This window comes from Pinus tabuliformis, chromosome Q (assembly GCF_031772625.1).
Source record: "Pinus tabuliformis cultivar Carrire ecotype Pingquan chromosome Q, CPIR1, whole genome shotgun sequence".
In the NCBI taxonomy this organism is placed as follows: Eukaryota; Viridiplantae; Streptophyta; class Pinopsida; order Pinales; family Pinaceae; genus Pinus; species Pinus tabuliformis.
Window position 1 is genome coordinate 292,799,208 of NC_142296.1, and position 18,249 is coordinate 292,817,456.

At 41.8% G+C, this 18,249-nt stretch overlaps 1 pseudogene; it reads left to right on the forward strand.

Moving 5' to 3' along the window:
* Positions 1-17,210: 17,210 nt before the first annotated feature.
* On the forward strand, positions 17,211-17,975 carry LOC149219375 (putative potassium transporter 11 pseudogene; annotated as a pseudogene).
* Positions 17,976-18,249: the final 274 nt, after the last annotated feature.

The following is an 18,249-nucleotide window of genomic DNA, read 5'->3' on the forward strand; positions in this document are numbered from 1 at the left end:
TGAATCTGTTATTGATTTTTGGCAGTGCTTCTGTGACTTATAGTTTCAAGCTCTGAAGAGCCAGATGAAGTTCGCTTATCTCTGGGACCGGTTCGAGTATTGTCTTAAGAAATATGCCCATCCCAAGAGAAATCTTGATGTCAAACCTCGCTCAACCTTCTTTGTTGATGGAACTACACAATCCCATGTGGGAGCAGGAACTGTCTCAATGGACTATCTGTCTCCCTTTCATTCAACAGTTCCACCATTGCCTAGTGATGCTGAGGATCATGTTCGCACATTTGCTCATTCTTCACACCCTCCCAAAATCACTCCACTCCATTTTCGCACAGAGTTGGTTGTTAGTCCTTCGAGTTCCCATATGCATTATTTTCTTTGACCTCCGTCTTTACACCCAGGTGTTCCTCTGGATGATGGTGTCTTGTGTTTGTCCATTCTGGACTCTTCACTTGTTGTGAACGAGGAACAACCCACTGACAGAGTTGGTGTTGCACAACCAGCATGCGCTATCATTCATGAAGAGTATGAGTGGGATCTTGAACATCAATGCTTGACGAAGGATGACTCCCTTCCATCCGAGCCCCCTCCATTCTTTCCTAGCTTCTTTGGTGAACCTTCCATCCATGATTTTACATGTGTGTCTTCATCCACGGATGCACCCATTGTTGATCACTCGTAGGACTCACTAGATGCTAGTCCATCATTCGATAATGGAGAGGATAAGTTATTCATTGAAGATCCACTTGATCCTTCATCTGTATTTTCTAGAAACACAGAGGATGAGTTCATTCAATTTTCATCTACCCCTCTGTTTGATTCATCTGATCATGAGGATGCCGAATAATTCATTGAGTTTTCTGATCATGGTGGGCGTGATCCATTTTCTTCCATTTTTATCACGATCATGAATCTATCGCAATTGATATTTCGAAGCCACCGATTTATGATGATCTACCTGATGATGAAGTTGAGACACCCAAGACTGTCGAGGAACTTCATCCCAAGCTGATGGTTATGTCAGGCCCTCGCTCTCTTAGGGTTAGTCTCACTTCTGATCACAAAAATATTCAATTACCCAAGGCTCCTCATCACTCGTCTGTATGCATTGAAGATCCATCTCACACATAGATCACACTTCCTCCACTCAAACTACATGATCCTATTTCTCATACATTGGATGAGTCTTACATTGAAAGCACTCATTCGCGACACAAGTTATATTTGTTTCTTTCATTTGCTTGCATGTCTTAGTCAAGAGTGTGCTTTTGATTCAAAGTTGCAGTAGTATCACACAACACCATGATAAGTCCACGGATTGTCCGTCATGCACATGCACTCACTTATGTCTCGTGGGCACATTGAAACATGAAGTGTGGCTATCTTCACTGTCATATCTTTCTTGTATGTTGGTCCACACAACTGGGATACTCAGGGTCCAAGCCTTCATCCACATGGGTCCACCAATGTGCTAGTGGCTTCATTGGAAGTATCACTTCACGTGATCAGGCCCATGCACCGTTAGTGTAGGAGTAGGAGTAGGGTTTGCTTTCAATTGTTTGCATGCATGCTTGTTTACTTTCATGCTTTGTTTTCTTGTTTGTTTGTTTGCTTGTTTATTTACTTTTTTTTCTTTCACTTTTACTTCTACTCTTGCTTTGCTTTGTTGTTTGTTTTGTTCGTTCATAGGTTAGTTTGCATGAAACCATGTATGACTCATGAAACAAGCTGGGTAAAGTTAAAGAGGGCTTATACACCTATCGCTACTTGATTATCTATCATCTTACCTTTGTATGATGAAATTATTAATCTTAGTCCATGATATATCGAAGGAAAATACGTACTCTTCGAAGTGAACCTTGGTGTAAACAAAATGCTTGCGTGCTAATTAGTGTCACCTTCTCTAGTCGATTGTTTTTGGGTTAACCCTTGTCAGCTCAGTTAAGTAGAGTAAGGTGAGGGGGAAAACCTTAACAGGCATGTTAGAGATATAATAAACTACTTCTCTGTTGGAACAACCTCCTCTGGTGTCAATAAACCAGGATCCCTCTTCCGCCTCTGAAAAGAATAAGTGCTATGCACAATGAAAATGAAAAATGAAAAAATGAAAAGTCAAAAAATTCAAAATGAAAAATGAATAAGGCGAAAGAAGAAAAAGGCTTCCTGCGCAAGGAGGTGATCCAAGTAACTCCATTGGGGTACTAACCAGGCTCGTTGGTAGCGGAGCCATGCTTATGATCCTATGTGACTCCACCAGGGTACTGTCCAGGCTTGCTGGTAGTGGAGCAACACCAGAGATGAAACTAAGACTCTGACGATTATACTGCTTGTGCACCTATATACCCCTCGACCCCAATCGAAACTATTATGTTGCATTGCCTTGGAATATGTGTCAATCGACCAAGGGTTTGGCAGATGCTACATCTTACAATCAAGTTAGTGTGAAACCAAGATGAGCTAAGAACTGAACAATACTTCCGGAGGTGTTAGACTTGCTTTTCACGAACAAGGTCTATGCATGTTATAGGGAAAAGTGTCTATATAGAACTGCTCTATCCCACTAAGGTGTGATAGCTGCCTTAGAAACAAACAGAGAAAAGCTACTTTCATTTTTCCTTTATGAATTATAGATAGAGAGGAACATAAAGACCAACTTCTGTCTTGCGCTAATCTCCTAATTTGATTCCCCTCTTCTTTGATAGTCTTTAGCTACTTGCTCCCTTGCACGCCCAGCTTCACGAAGTACCTGTAAGATCACAGAAGCATAGCACTATACAAAGACATGGATCTATAATTATAAACAATCTAGGATCAGATGTAAATTGACCATACAAATGTAGCAAGCATCAATGACACAAGAGCATGGAGGAAAACTTGAATAGCTTTTATTGATAAACAAGAAAGAGCCAAGAGGAGTTACAACCAGTTGTTCTGACCCAGCATCAACCTCCTAGCAAAGAAGCCCCTCTTCACCTCAAACAAATCTTAGATCACCCAACAATCTGATGTTTGTCTCAAGAAACCAACAACAATTCCTTACAATATGCAAAATTCCAACCTCTGGATCTCTGGGATGAGGGATCCATATATAGATGTTTGTAATGGAGATGAGTTAGCTCATGATTTGATTAGTGTCTTCCCTCTGATAGTTCTTGCTTCCACTTGGAGATTGATGGTCTCTTACCCATCCTTGGTCGAATTCAGTGAGGCAAGTGTCACAGGAGAAGATTCTGGAAGCTTCTATTGCCTCTCCACCTCACGGAATGACACTGCCATTTGTCATTTCTCGCCCATCGCACCCCAGAGAAGGGATTTTTGAAATGCAACGCACCCACACAGTGTATTTAGGTGAGATGCAACGCACTTAGCCAGTGGAGCAGCTGAAATGATCCTGTTTTGACCAATTCTGAGCAGTTTTTCATGGAGAACTTCTGGGAGAAGCTGTAATCTGTTGATCTTGTTCCTTTAGGGGTTAGAACAACAATTTTAGGGACTTAGGAGCCCTTGATTTATGGACATTTCATGCTTGGGGTTGTACGGCCCAAAAATGTCTATAACAGTTGCCCCCTAAAGCATGAGGTCGTTAATCTTTTGATGTCAGGTGAAATGCTTTATTATGAGGATCCGAAGTTCTTTCAAGCTGGGAGGAGACCTGTAATAAGATACAATACAATACATTATCTTCATAATATTTTCATGATCTAGCTGAGGCGGGCATTCCCATGCTCAACTTTATAAATTCATTTTCATGTACATAGGACAGACAATCGTCTGAGTGTAGACTGATGATTCTGATAGAGCCATCATCCTTTTGATTGGATGATTATCTATGCAGCAATGATGTACATTTGATGTCTTTATTTCCTTGAATATATATCGCAGCCCGGATGGATGAAACTAGATCTGGGGTCTTCAATCTCGTTCAATCTTCACTCGAAGTACAAGTCGATCCATGTGAGAAATGTTCTGAAGTCGAACATGGAAAGACATCGCTTGATTACCAGCCAATGATGTAAGCTGTTAACAAGCGCGAGAGGAATCACCGATAATGATAATGACCCTCAAGGTACTGCAGTACAATTCACGTGGTGTGAATAAAGGACTTGGCGTTGAACACCACGCAAAATCTTTCGGTCGAAGGCCATTGATGTAAACCTGTCGCCAGAAGTGAGAAACTTGCCATTGAGGCATGCAAGCTTCAAAGTACTGAATGGGGTGTTCCTAGATCAACTTCTTGGATAATGAGTTGATGTCGACAAGAAGTGATCCGTCACAGGAGGGCCTTAATGAATCCCACATCAATGACATGGAACAGAGCAAATAACTTTAATGGAGGTGAAAACGATCTGGTGATATAAGGTTCAGGGTGGCGGTCATGAAAGAATGGAGTATAAATGTATGGTAGTGGGTGAGACACAGGTGAATTTTCTGAATGACTTCTCTTGAACATATCGGCGACACTGATGTGATGGATTGGTAGCATTAACCCCAAATGTGGATGGTATGATGGGACCATGGTGATGTGACCGGTGAATGAAACAACCCAACCCGACTCGGACACGGAGTGGAAGTGTCATGTTCAAGAGCGACTTGCTACCAACAAAGTTTCTTCAAGTTTTCTTCCCAATTTTCCCCAGTCATTATTGACCAGTACCTCTTTATTTTTGTCAAGCTTGAGGAGGATAACATATGCTTGTTCTATAATTTGCCCTTCGGGCAAACCCATCGCTATGTTTTAACGAGCCTAGCGATAGTGAAACTCGTTCTCGTCTATAGACAAGTTTGTCGCTATTATACTTTTAACGAGTTTAACGACAAAGATAACTCGGTCCTTTTCAATTTTAGAGAGTCTGAAAAGGAATGTAAAGGTAACTCCAAAATTCCTTTTTCGTCATCTAATCCCTTAAGTTCGAAAAAAGTATAAAACGATATAGAAGGGATGAATTTTCGATACTTTTAACGAGCCGAACAAAACAAGCGCTCGATATTTTTGTGTAATAATCTCTCAGGTCCAAAAAGATTATAATCTAGAGGAGAGATATCACTTCCGGTCCCTTTAACGAGCTGGAGAGGCCAATGGCTCGGCAATCTTTTCATATTTTACGAGTCGGTTGAAAAGAGCTTAAAGGAGACTCGTCTTTTGAGGAACAAGTGATAAAATGGGTAGCTACTGATTCCAGGTAAGGTCTGGAATTTTCCAATCACGGCAGTGTTACAAGGATGGCTAGTGAGATCACTCTTCGCAGCTGTTCCTCAAAATGGGTAAACAATCAAATGGAGGTGAATGATTGGCCAATGCAAAAGTGGAGGTGATGGTGCAAACACGACCTAGTCTTTAATGGCTGAAGTACTACATTCACGATGGTTATTTACCGGGGAATAGTTCATTTTTTAACGAGCTTAAACGCAGGAGGAAACATTTTCTCATGGCTTATGTTTATTTTTTAACGAGCTTGAACTATGTGCTAAAACTGCTCGATTGAATGGTCCCTTTTTGACTTTACCATAAATAGCTTTGTTCTTTCAAAGATTGTACTATATTTTCAAATGCTTCATCAAACTAGTCAGAAATGAACAATATATGCTTGAAAACGAGTTAGAACACTAATATTTTACTTTGAACTACGTAAAAAGTAATGAAAAAGAGTTTTTACCTCTCATTTTACCATTTCATTTGAACTTTGGTTTGTTGGAGCTTCGGAGGTGCTTTCCCCCTTTGATTTTCATCAGCTGATTTCGGGAGATTTTGTGGATGATTCTCGGCACCGTCTGGACCAGGTAGGAGCTAAACCTGAGCTTTTTAATTTCATGTTTTCCATTTTACATTCTGAGCTTGATCCCTAGTTTTTCTGAGCCTCTGGGGTTTGAAAATCTCATTCTGCCTTCAGCGCACCCTCTGTGTATCGAAAGGTGCGTTGAATGTTGGCCTGTCTAAAGGCCATATGACATGCAACGCACCTAGAGCACTACTGTAGGTGCGATGGGCGCAGAGAAGGAATTCTGTGCACAATTTTTGATGGAAATTTTGCCTGTTTCTTACCAAAATCAGGATCTAACTCTTCTCTTGTTTGTTTTTCAGAGATCTTTGGAGTAAGATGACCATTACATGGCGAGAACGTGAGCATGAAGAAGAGGACATGCTTGCCCTACATGATCCGGTTACAGTAAACGCACTGCGGAACTGTGGCTTGCTGAAGTTTTTCTGCATTTCTAGCATGAGACAACAGATCAACTTACTGCAGTATTTGCTCGATGCTTGGGATCCTACCAACCAGGTTTTCCAGATCAGGGGAAAATCTATCCCCTTGACTGTAGTAGACATCTATTTCTTGACTGGCTTGTCGAGGCGGGGTGCCCCCATCTCTTTATCAGGTTCGGCCCGAGGAGGTGACTCTGTGAGAGATTATGTTCGCCGGTACTGCAGAGAAGGATCTCAGCTGAGTAAAGACGGAAAGATCATCATCCGTGATGTCACTGACAGGTCCCTCAGGACTATTCTGTTTACTTTTGGTAGGATGGCCGGTGGTGCGGCTCTTCATGTAGCCAACCGATCTTATATGCAGTATGCCTTGGAATGCCTCCAACCGAAGGTGTTCAACTGGTGTGACGCAGTACTTCTTGTGATGAAAGAACAGTTGACCAAGATAAAGAGCGGGAGGTTGAAGAACTTTGGGTATGGTTCTATTTTGACCGCCTTTGCCTTGGAGAAGATACCACTGATGCAGCCGCAGTATATTGCACTCGATTTACCTTCACCTACTGAACCACGTATGCAGAGATGGGTTGACCATATGTCTAGGCATGCTGGTCAGTCTTAGATTTCATTTTCTGATACCTTCTTTAGGTGGTTTGATCGTCAGGAGATGGTTTATTCCGAGTATCCATATGCTGGCATGGACTTCCGGGGTGATCCAGATTTAGTACTGCCGGATGGCGAACAGTGGGGTGCCATTGGTAAAATCTTTGACCATATTCCTGTTTATCGTTTTTCATTTATAATGTCCTTGTGCTTTATTCTATCAAGACTTTAATCAAACTCATGTGTTCATGCAGATGTTGGTCCTGTTCGGCCTGTAGTACGCCTGAGAGTACCAGCTGTTGCCCCAACAGGAGAGGCTGTGGGAAGGGCTATCCTTCGCGACCTTGATGTGGCCAAGACTCTCACAGCATTACAGGAGCAGGTTGAGGGCCTCACTCTTGGTATTCCAGATGTGAGGACTGAAGAGCTACCTTTGAGGTTACAGCGGCATACTACTGGTGTGCCAAGACGATGGACTCGTCTCTTACGCATGATCGCACAGGCTGTGACTTGCTATCACGAGCATCATTAGACTAGGGTGCCCCCTAGCATTTTGAGTTTTTTTTGGTCACTTGACCGATTTTGTCTTGGTTACAGAACATTATGTGCAAACCATAAACAGTTATATATATTTTTGATTTTCGGAGTTTTATTTTGGTTAAGTTACATGATCCAAATGAAAACATTGATGGTATGTTTCTTTTTATAAATGTTGTAAATGTCTATCTAACACATAATTTACCAATGAGAGTTAATGTGTTTAAGTTTCTAGAAATATGTTGATATTTAATAAAATCAAATTGTCTTTCCAAAATCTTAACCCTTAGGAACATGCGATAAATAGCTGGATTTCGGACAGAATAGATACCAGTGAGTTGTAGTATTATGAGTTGTCAGTCTAACGTGACAATTAGTCGGCGTATACCATGTGTGATGGCATCAGAGAGAAGTTCTATCAACGCGCTATATTCAGCGATGTTATTTGTTGATCGAACAATACATACCCCTCTGAAACTTACTAACTCGCCGCTTGGATCGAAAATAGCCCAGGTTGCGGAAGATAGGTTCCGCGAACTACGACTCGCTCCGTCGGCATATCCAACACATGACTCCAATAGGTTTGACATCTGCAACAAATGTAAAAAGTGGATTACTTGACCAAAATAAACACTTTAGCGAAAACAAAAACATAACAAAATCATACAGGTTACCATTACACATAGTAACACTTGAGGTACAACCCGTTACGAGGTTGCGCCAGTGGAATTCCATCATAATCCATTAACTTGTAGGCTCCTTTTGCTAACACCTATTTAACAATATAGGGGCCCATCCATAAAGACTTAAATTTACCTGCTCCCAATTTATCGAATTCTTGGTCATAAAGCAAGACCAAGTCACCTTCTGAGAAGACATGGGGTTTGACATTTTTGTCGAACTGCGCCTTGACTCGTTTCTTATGGGCTTTGTTAGCCAAAGTGGCATCACGAAGGGTTTCATCCAATTGGATTAATTCCAAGAAACGAGCTTCTTCTTCTGAAGTTCCGGGGAGGAGATCAATTGCGAGTTTGAGAGACGAGATTTCACACTGGATTGGTAAGACTGCTTCCAGGCCATATACCAGTTGGTAAGGTTTAAACCCAGTTGCATTCCTTACCGATGTTCGGTAAGCCCACAAAGCTGAGTACAGGATTAGGTGCCATATTCTCTTGTGAACTCCAATCATCCTTTGCAGCATGTGTTTCAGGACCTTGTTGATTGCTTCAACTTGTTCGTTGGCTTGCGGATAATATGGAGTAGAGCTGTCGTGAGACAACCCTAGTTTGGTAGCTAATTCGACCATCATGTGATTGCGAAAATGCGATCCATGATCTGTGACTATAGCCTGTGGTACGCCGAATCTGGCGACTACATGATTGAAAAAGAAGAGGGCGGCTGTTTCACCAGTATTGTCTAATGTAGGCATCGCCTCGGCCCATTTGGTAAAATAGTCAACTGCGACTATGATATACCCATGCCCCCCGGTCGAGGTGGGGTTACATGTCATGAAATCGATGCCCCATTTGGCGAATGGCCCAACAGCAACTATTGGCTACAGAGGTGCGGGTGGTCTTCTGGTTTTGCTATCGAAAATTTGACAAGCATGGCAACTTCTGACTGCGGTTATGCAATCTTTGAACATTGTTGGCCAGAAGTATCCTGCTCGTAAGATTTTTTGCGCTGTAGCATAACCAGATTGATGCCCCCCCACACGCGCCTGAATGACAATCATTCAGGACTTTTTCGGCCTCCTCATGGGTGAGGCACCTTCTCAGAACTGTATCGATACCGCGACGGTAAAGTGTATCACCGACGATCATGTAGTCTTTTGCTTGGTATCAAATACATTTTTGTTCGGAGCGGGAGGTGTTTGGCCTATATTTTTGGGTTTGGAGATAAATGATTATATCCCCATACCACTCATTGCTTGAAGATATCAGAAACAAACTTTCGTCCACGATTGTTTCATCGGATGTTTCATCGTTGGACGACGATGGGAGATCGCATAATAATTCTGCGAAAACTAGAGCTTTCTTTGACTTGGATTTTACAAATTCCAGATCAAACTCTTGTAGGATTGCTATCCATTTTGAATATTTGCCCCCCAGCAACTGTCGTGACAATATATAAGTCATGGGGTTGCAATCTGACAGAATGGTAGTTTTTCGAAAGAGGACATAGTGTCGAAATCTCTGTATCGCTTGAACAGCTGCGAGTGCTAGATTTTCAACGTAAGAATATTTGCTTTCTGTATCATTTAAGTTTTTACTTAAATAATATATAGGATGTTCAATTCCATTGACTTCTTGAACTAAAACCATTGCGATGGTCGTATCCGCTTTAGCCAGATACAGGTTATCTTTTTGATAATCAGGAGCGTACATTAATGATGCTTTCATTAGGGATTCTTTTAAAGCATCAAAGGAAGCTTTTGCAACCTGATCCCAGACAAAGGTTACTTCCTTTTTCAAAAGACATGTATAACCTTTAGCAAGTTCGGCGTAATTTGGAATGAACCTCCTCAGAAAGTTCGCTTTCCCTTGGAGTTTCTGAATCTGAAGCAAATTCGAAGGTGGAGGCAAATTTATGATTGCCTGGACCTTACATGGGTCGAGACGAATCCCGTCCTTTGAGACTGCAAAGCCAAGAAAACGACCAGAACTGACGCAAAATACACATTTGTGTGGATTGAGTCGTATCTTGTAGTGTCGGCAACGTAGAAATATCGCTCTTAAATGCTGCGGGTGATCAGTCCACTTTCGCGAATGAGCCGGAAGGTCATCGAGGTATGGTTGAACGATGTTTTTGATGTCATGGAAGGCATAATTCATTGCCCTCTGAAACGTCGCCCCTGCGTTCTTTAAACCAAAGGGTAATTTTCGATATGCGAATGTGCCCCACGGACAAATAAATGTAGTCTTTGACTGGTCCTGTGGGCGGATATTTATTTGATTATACCCTGAGAATCCATCCATGAATGAAAAGATTTCGCATCCAGCGCATTCGGCAATTATCAGGTCGATAAAGGGTGTAGGGTAGTTGTCTTTTGGACAAGCTTGATTTACATCCCTATAATCAACGCATACTCTAATTGTTCCTTATTTTTTCATAACAGGGACAATATTCGATACCCAATCGGTTAGAGTAACCGGGTAGATGAAACCAGCATGGAGAAGTTTCTCAACTTCTGCCTTAATGGCAACAACTTTCTTGGGGTGCACCTGCCATAGTCGTTGTCGCATTGGTTTGACATCTGGATACATCTTAATTTCGTGTTCAACGATACTCGAGTCATGCCTGGCATTTCACTATATGACCAAGCAAAGACATCTTTGAATTCGCGAAAAAGAGCGTTATATATTTCTAGTTCTGAAGGAGAACAACATTTGCCAACATAAATATTCTCTACAACATCTGTTTTGGTCGAGATATTTATGGCAATAGTCTCTTCAATGTTGGACAAGTTTCGCTCGGAATCCACCGTGTTTACAGTATTTGATAGAAAATAAAAAACTGAAGGATGATAAAGGTCATCTTGAGTATCTTCTCCACAATCCGGAAGAAGGGAACGATGGTGGGAATCATTCCATGGTGCCCCTTCAATTACCATTGATTGGACAATTCCTTCTGAAGGGGTACCATATTCTTTAGACCTATCTATCGAAACGCTTGTTGAGCATTGATTTGGGTTTGCCTCCCATGCTAGGAACATTGATTGCTACAATATTTCTGTTGGGCTTGGAGGCAAAACCATCGCATGATCCATGTCGATATCATTTTCTGAGATCTTTTTAGAAGATATCATATTGCAGGTTCCTATCGACGCTACTTCCGCCAGATTGATTGGAGGTGGAAGGGCGAAAGTTCCCATTAATATAGGATCTTTTAGTAGGCCTACTCCGATATTTTGAAGCGAATGAGGGCTTCCATGGATCATAGGAATGCTTCCTGTAACTTGAGAACCATTGGGTAGGAAGTTTTGTTGATCGACGATTGTAATCCCTCCTTGAAAGGGAAATGCAATCTTCCTAAAATAGGTCGACACAACAGCAGCCATAGCATATATCCATGGTCTTCCCAGCAGGATGTTGTAATCGAGATTTCCGTCGATTACTTCAACATCTATTTCTACTGTTTTCCCTCCTAGTTCAACTTTCAAGTTACTTAGAATACCATATGGGGTATATGTCCTTCCGTCGAATGCTTTTAATGTTGTCGAAGATCGCGACAAGGTTGGAGATCCTAAAGTTTTCCAGCAACTCATCGACATAATGCATGTAGATGCCCCCTCATCAATAATTGTTCGATGAACAGTTTTGTTGAGGGCTTTCACTTGAACAAGGAAAGCTAGTTGAGCTGGTAATTGAGGATCGTATCCTTTATGATCGAAGGATACAAGATTTGAATCCTTTGGGTCTATCCCACCAATGGCTGATAATAAAGCCTGCCTTTGGGATGGGAAATTCTGTAGTACTTCAAGAGTCGACATAGCGGATGGCGATTGGGCCAAATCTTCCACTATATTATAATGCTGTGCCACTCTAGCGCGGGGATTAAACGTCGACTTGTGTACTACTCCCTTTGGTGGTTTTATTGTCAATTCAGGAATGATGGGCGGCGCAACTTCTGTCGAAGTTGTTGTCGAACTACTAGGTTGATCTTTATCCTTGTTGTTCGACAGCTGTGGATTCCCATAATCTTTGTTCCTTGTCGATATCAAAGCATCATTTTGCTGTTTTGAAATCGACAACATTAGCACTTGAGATGGGGAAGCATTTCCACTTTCAACCAGATTTGTTCCTGGATTTGGAAACGGATCAGTTAACACTGCAGAGGTTTTTGAATTCTTGAAGAATTTTTTAAGCTCAGCTCTATGTGGACAATTTGCGGTCCAATGATCCTCATCACATATAAGGCATGGATTTTTTGGTTTCCTATCTCCAGGAGGGTTTGCAGAAGATTTTTCAGGTGATGATTCTTCCTGTTTCTTCTTCTTCCCTTTGCCTTTCTTCTTGCCCCCTGGTTGTTTGGTTTCTTTGCCTTTATCTGTCGATACGACATTTACTTCCGAGGCAAGAAGTTCATCTTTTGTGTTTTGACCTAAAATCTTACGGGCCTTTTTGGATGTAGCCTTTGTCAATTTCGTGTCTATTGTGCCAATCACGCCATCGCCGACATGAGAGTCATTGTTTGATTTAGGAGGAGGAGGAATTGAGAATTCCGGTCTAGGGGCGTCAGGTATTTTATCGTAGAGCGTGCCAGACTGAGTGTAAATCAAGTCCAAATATTGCGCACGAGCGATAAATTTCTCTTCTGTTACGACTCCCCCCTTTGCCACATCTTCCGTGATGGAAGGTAGTAATGACTTGATAAACCTTTCAGTTAAAAGCTGATCGGGAACATACGTTTTTACCATTCTACGACGACGTCACCACTCATGTATATGATCAGATATGTGAGTGGCCGTCGTCTGTTTGAAGTTGGTAAGAAGTTCCGTTCCCGTTTCGTACGTTATTGGTAATTGAAAATGGGTTAAAAAGGTTGTGGCTAAGGTATTGAAGTTGTCGAATGAAGCTCTAGGCAATTGGATGTACCATTTTGCTGCTGGACCCGTTAACGTCCTCTGAAAGAGGCGAAGTCTTATCGAATCATCATTTAGGGTGTTTGATGAACACCATAGATGAAAGGTCATCACATGATTCGATGGATCTTCACCCGGATTTCCATTAAATTTAGGAATATCTGATGGAAGTTTATGCGGAATCACTGGCCACGAAGGGGCGTAAGTGATTGGATCGTTTGTTAACCGATTTAAATAAGGTAACTCTAAAGTTGCCACAAAGGGTAACTGCTGATTCAGGTTAGGTGAAGCATACCCAGGATAAGATGGGATTGCCTGAGCAGTTGGTCTTTTCATACTGGCATAATGCATTTGATGCTGGTAACTTTGGTAAGGTTGGTGGGCATGACCATTGTAAAATGGTTTATTTTGACCGTTTTGAATATACCGTTGTCCACTATTGGCAAAGATTTGTTGCTCAGAACCTTGGTATACTTGTTGGAATTGCGGTTGTTGGTATTGCACTAGCCATGGTTGTGAAGCCATGTGCTGTTGTCCGATATTAATAGTTTGACCAAGATGAGGGGTAATCATACCCGTTTGAACCTGTGTCATTCCACTAGTCGGCGATTGTGGTTGAGTCGCAGGGTCAAGGGGCTGTTGCATTACAACCTGAGAGACCTGAGGTTGGCATACAACATGCAGCGCTTGAACTTGCAACACCGTCACAATAGCTGGCGTAGTTGGTATATTTGACATAGGTAAGCATTGTTGCATAGAATATACAACTCTTGGTTGTTGAGGTAGTATCGGTACCCAACCGCTTGAGGTAATTCCAGTATAACCCGAATGTTGTTGTGAACTCCCGTATGGATATCCTCTTGGAGGGGATAATGAAAGGGTATACTGCCCCCCATACGGCGGTAATCCAGAACTCAAGGGAATGGTTTGCCCTTGAGGGCCAGACTGCCCAAATTGACCTCCAGATGGATCAATTTGTTGAGACTCAACATAAGAGTTTCCGGATATTATTCCGGATGAACAAACAGGAACAGACCATACTGTCGAAATGGCCCCTGAGTGGGCTCCTTCTAGCGGTTGAGAGCTAGTCGGGACAGATGGTATACCGACGAACATTGTTGGAGTGATAGCAGGAAGTTCTACCGTCGTTGTGTCAGATGACACAGTCCTAGATGTTGACGGTTGTTCAGACATTTCTAGTCTATCCAAAAGATTACCTAGCGATTCTACAGGAGCTTTCGCTGGCGGTAGACTAACTTCTGATGAAGAAGGATATAGAGTGATCCTGACTCCAAATTGCGATGGAGTACTAGTTGGAGGATCTTCCACAATTTCTTCTATGGCAATCAGACCAGGTGGAAGGGGAAGACCGTCAGGTCCGTAGAATATTTTTGGTGCCGAAGAAGGTATGGAATCGACAGCGACAGATGTTTGAAGAGCAAGACTCTCCGAACCGGTTGTAGATGGAACTGGTTCGGTAACGCAAGTGTTTACTCTCAGACTAGGATCAATACTACTGTCCTTCTGTGGCTGCTGAACTTCTTCTATAGAGGGAAGGATTCCAGAAATGTTTGGAGTAACCGGAGTCTCTGATGTTGTTGGAACACTTGTTCTAACTTTAATAGGAGATTTGGAACCAGTTAAACGAGTTCGCTTTGTCCGTACTAGCTTCGATTCCGGAGACAAAGACGGTTGACTCGTAAGCCTTCGCGAACGACGGGGTTTCAATTGAATTTCTTCCACGATTGCGGATTACTCGATCAACTAAAATAAAGGGGAAGTATGTTTCCGAATTAAATGAATTTTATACGCTTTGACACAACTTGTTTTTTCAGTTTTTAAGAGTCGAGAAAAAACAAAAGATGATTCTAGTCTCCTTTGATTTTTAATGAGCCTGAAGTGACAAGTGCTCGGATGGACCTTTTCTGTTAAGGAGTCTGAAAAGGAACGAAAGGGACTGCTCTGGAAATCTAGGTAGAGGGATTACCAAACCAATCGCAAAACTGTAGAATACTTTTTACGGTATGACAGTCAATCTTCCCGAATGCTGTGTTCACTGTGTTAGACTCCGTCTCATGTCAGAGATTGATTCTTCTTCAAAACCCTGTTTTGAAGAAGAAATCATTTAAATGTTGCTTTTTAGATTATGTAATTTGTTCTTCAGCTTTTCAACCGGCAGCAGCGACTTCAAACTCCTATCCCTGCACAAACAAAACAAAACATGATCAGTAATCAGAGGCAGAAAGCTATTTGGAGAAATCTCACTGCTGATGTTGATATGCCGTTTTCAGCAGTTACAGGAATGCATCCAGATCTTATAATTAATCCACATGCGTTTCCTTCTAGAATGACTATTGGAACGCTTTTGAAGTCTATAGCTGCTAAGGGTGGTAGTCTCCAGGGAAAGTTTGTTGATGCAACTCCCTTTGCAAGATCGGTGAGGAATCAAGACAATACAACAAAACATACATCAGACTCTACTGTTGATGAATTTGGTCAAGTTTTACCTTCATATGGTTTCAAACTATCATGGCACAGAGGTTCTCTATAGTGGCACCCTTGGTATAGAGCTTACGTGTGAAATATTCATTGGTCCAGTTTACTATCAACGACTTCGTCATATGGGCTCAGAGAAATTTCAGATCTTTTATCAAAGATGAACTACAGACTGTTGTGGCAACTGTTGCCTTTGGCATGGACATCGACAAGCCCAACATAAGATTTTTACACTTCGGAAGCATGCACTGGAGCCAGGCGGAAGGAGGTGATGGATTCTCTCATAGCAGCACAGAAATATTGTGGCATTACAACATGCCGCAGAAAATGTCTTTTGGAGTATTTTGGCGAGAGTGTTGCTTTTGACAATTGTGGTAATTGTGACAATTGTACAATATCAGTATCTGTTGATCAACGAGACATGGCAAAGGAGGCTTACTTGTTGCTCACTTGTATTCAATCTTGTGGAGGTCGTTGGGGCTTTAATGTTCCAATAGACGTTCTTCGCGGATCACGTACAAAGAAACTGACAGAGAATCATTTTGACAAGCTTCCTGTACATGGTTTGGGTAAAACCTATTCATCAAACTGGTGGAAGGCACTTGGTGACCAACTAATCAACCTTGGTTATTTAGAAGAAACAGTAATTGACATATTCAGGACCATCGGAGTTAGTCACCAAAGTCAGCAGTTCCTTCAATTGGCAAATCACAAAAGCCAGCCCTCACTTATATTACGACTAACTCCTCAGATGATCAGTGAGGAAAGCCGCAAGAGTGGATTAGAGATTGGAAAAGTAGTAGATGGAGATATAGGAACTTTTCCTACTCTTCAAGATCAAGGGTTTTCAGAGATATAAGAGAAACTCTACCATATGCTTTTAGACTTTAGGGTTGAGCTTGCGCAGAGGGAATCTACAGCTCCATATGCAGTTTGCAGTGAAGAGACACTTCAAAAGTTGGCAAAGATTCGACCTTCTACCAAGGCTAGGCTAGGAAACATTGATGGTGTTAATCAGCACCTCATCACAATGCATGGTGTTCAGATTCTTGAAACAATAAAAAGCTTCTCAGAAAGTTTGGGGCTTCGTCTGGATGGAGAGTTTGCAGTACACACAAACATTTCAAGGACATTTGCTATGAACATAGAATGTAAAGTTAGCCCTGCAAATATGGAAGCTTGGAAGATGTGGCAGGAGAATGGCCTTTCCATGTCTGAGATTGCTAACTTACCTGAGAGACCTGTTCCAATCAAAGAATCCACAGTGTTGGACTATATTCTTGAAGTTGCAAGGGTGGGATTTGAAGTGAATTGGGTGCGCTTTTGTAAAGAGTCTGGATTTACTTATAATATTGCAAAAGAAATTCAAGTTGGCATCAGCAAGAGTCAAGCTTCCATAAACCACAACAAACAGCCAAGGATTCTTCCAGTTGCACAAAGGCTTTGCTGCGGTTAACAAACTGGCGCATTAGCGACATGGTGGCAGCATGAAAACGTATATTCGATTAATCTAAAGACACCTGTCATGACATTTTGGGGAGGACCTCCTTTGCAGCCAAACCTACCTGCAACACCAACACAATTGCGCTGGAATCCTTTCAACATACGAAAACAAATTTCATTGATGGATTGTTCACTATAAGTCGAGCTGGTATATTTCTCGTCTATGTTATTCAAGGTTGACCAAGGAGGTTGGGTTCCACTTGTGATTGCTGTTGTGTCTCTTATTATCATGTATACCTGGCATTATGGTACACGGAAAAAATATATGAATTTGAAATAGAGACCAAGGTTTCAATGGCATGGATTCTGGGTTTAGGTCCTGGCCTTGGTTTGGTTCGAGTTCCGGGGATTGACCTTCTGTATACAGAACTTGTGAATGGAGTTCCTCGCATATTCTCACATTTCATTACTCATCTTCCTGCTATACATTCTATTGTTGTATTTGTCTGTGTAAAGCATCTACCAGTTAATACAGTTCCGCAAGCAGAGCGTTTTCTTGTTAGGCGCATTGGGCCCAAGGACTTTCACATGTTCAGGTGTGTTGTTAGGTATGGTTACAAAGACCTACATAAGAAGGATGACAACTTTGAGAAAATGCTATTGGATCATTTGTCCATGTTTATCCGTAATGAGTCACTAATGGATTCTTTCTCAGATTCAGAGGATTATAGCTTATGTGAAGAGTCTCAACAGGCACCTACTTTAGACACAGAAAATGCGAATCTGATGTCTTTAGGCATGGTCTTAGTAGAATCATCACAGAATTTAATTGTCTCCGAAGCATCTCCACAACAATCAGGTCTGCTTGTCAGATTTGGTGTTTCTCAAATTCGAACTGTTGATGATGATTTACGATTTCTAAATGATTGCAGGGATGCTGGTGTGGTGCATATTCTGGGTAATACTGTAGTAAGCGCAAGAAGGGAATCTAGCTCGCTGAAGAAAATTGCAATAGATTATATCTATGCTTTCCTTCAGAGGATATGCATGGAAAATAATGTCATTTTTAATGTTCCTCATGAGAGCCTCCTAAATGTAGGCCAAGTATTTTATGTTTAAGGAAAAAATAACACTTTTATGCCTCCAAATCTTGGAACACTGTTAGCAACGTGCACAGATGATGAGTTTCAGTAATGGGGAGCCTGCGACAGACAGGAGTTTGTTCCATGATTTCCGCCAAAGATTGTTGGGATTCTTTGGAGATTTTGTGGGATTGCAGGCGATGTGGCTCTTAGAAGGTGGATTGTGGGCTATCGAATGCAACCAAACCACGCAAATCTCTCTCAGTACAGTTGTCACCATGAGCTGAAAGGATAGGATTTTAGCTTAAAAT